We start from the raw sequence: 1,553 nt of genomic DNA on the forward strand, positions 1-1,553 counted from the left end.
ATCCTTCCTGCAGCACCCCCAGCGCCCTGCCCCCCCGCGATCCTTCCTGCAGAGCGCCCTAACCCCACCACTTTGCCCCCCGCGATCCTTCCTGCAGAGTGCCCTAACCCCAGCACTGTGCCCCCTGCAATCCTTCCTGCAGCTCCCCCAGCGCCCTGCCCCCCGCGATCCTTCCTGCAGCGCCCCCACCACTTTGCCCCCCGCGATCCTTCCTGCAGTAAACCCAGCATTGTGGCCCCCCCCATGATCCTTCCTGCAGCGCCCCCTAACCCAGCGCCTTGCACCCCTGAGCCTTCCTGCAGTGTGTCCCTTTATTCACCCCCACTGTTGCCATGCTAGGACATTCACTCCTTCTCTCTTCCCTGCACATGGGATGTTCTGATCTTTCTCTCCTGCTAGGGCTGTTCTCCCCTTTATTCTTCCCTCTGTAGGGTTTCCCCTTCTTCTTCATCCCGTCCTGTTAGGAGCAACCCAGCTCCTGCTCATTCTCCAACCCATCTGCCACTACACAGTGCTGCAGCGCTCCTCGCCTGTGTCATGGAGACTACTGGGAAGGTCTCTGTGTAGCACCACCTACGGGAAGGGCAGAGAACAGGGGTCCCAGGCAGTAGAAGCAATAGCTCCCTAGGACGGGCCAGAGACTCAGCCACGTCCCACTGGAGGTTCCCAAATGTTGAGATTCTGCGTTTCAAGTGAAGGCCCAGGGCTGAGAAAGGACAAATTAAGCCTGGCATAGAAAAAGCGTTTATGCTGCGGTATGAAAGTGCAGTTGTAGGCTTAATTCTCCAGTACAAATCAACACCAAGGTAAACTCATTGTAAGTGAAAGACCAGTGAATGTGGTATGAGTGCATGATTTCTACTGCAAAGTGAGATACCCAGCTATCTAAGCCCTGACAGTTGCTTTAATCTGCAGTTCAAAAACACGTCTGTGCCATATAAGAAATTAATTGCAGAGGCAACAACTAGAACCCTTTTCAGTGATATTTATTGTTTGATTATGTGAACAAATCATGTTGAATATTCTCCACAAAAACCCAAATGCCATCTTCACTGTAGAGTCTTGAAAAGTGACTTTATAACAATTTGGACTACATATTTACTTAGGAGGAAAGCGTGGTTCGGTAAACCAGATCACCCCTGGATAAGCTGGGAAGCACACCTCTGAGTCAAGTTCCCCCCTGCTTCCTCTTTGCTCTGGGGAAGCAATAATTTGCTGGCCTATACCAGCAGAAAATGACTACTGTTACACAATGTCTCACCTGTGCTGGCCAACAAGTATGGGAGGTGGAGCCAAAGCTGTGCCCATTTCCCACCCCTCCCTGCCGTCCTGTGCTGGGGGTATGCAGTGGTGAGGGGTGCTTAGCCCTGCTTACTTCTGCATGCCCAGACTTCAGGTTTAGGTAGCCACATAGGGAAGTTAAAGCAGGGTCTTTCTTTCTGTTACGTGTGCATGTAGTCCAGGTCATAATCTAGCCCTATGTATACCCAGGTATCATTTGAGGAGCTAAAAGTGCTCCAAGTTAATAAAGTCTCTCAAGTCTTTATGTGGCT

This window comes from Terrapene carolina, unplaced genomic scaffold (assembly GCF_002925995.2).
Source record: "Terrapene carolina triunguis isolate 2854851 unplaced genomic scaffold, T_m_triunguis-2.0 Scaffold62, whole genome shotgun sequence".
Lineage (NCBI taxonomy): Eukaryota > Metazoa > Chordata > Testudines > Emydidae > Terrapene > Terrapene triunguis.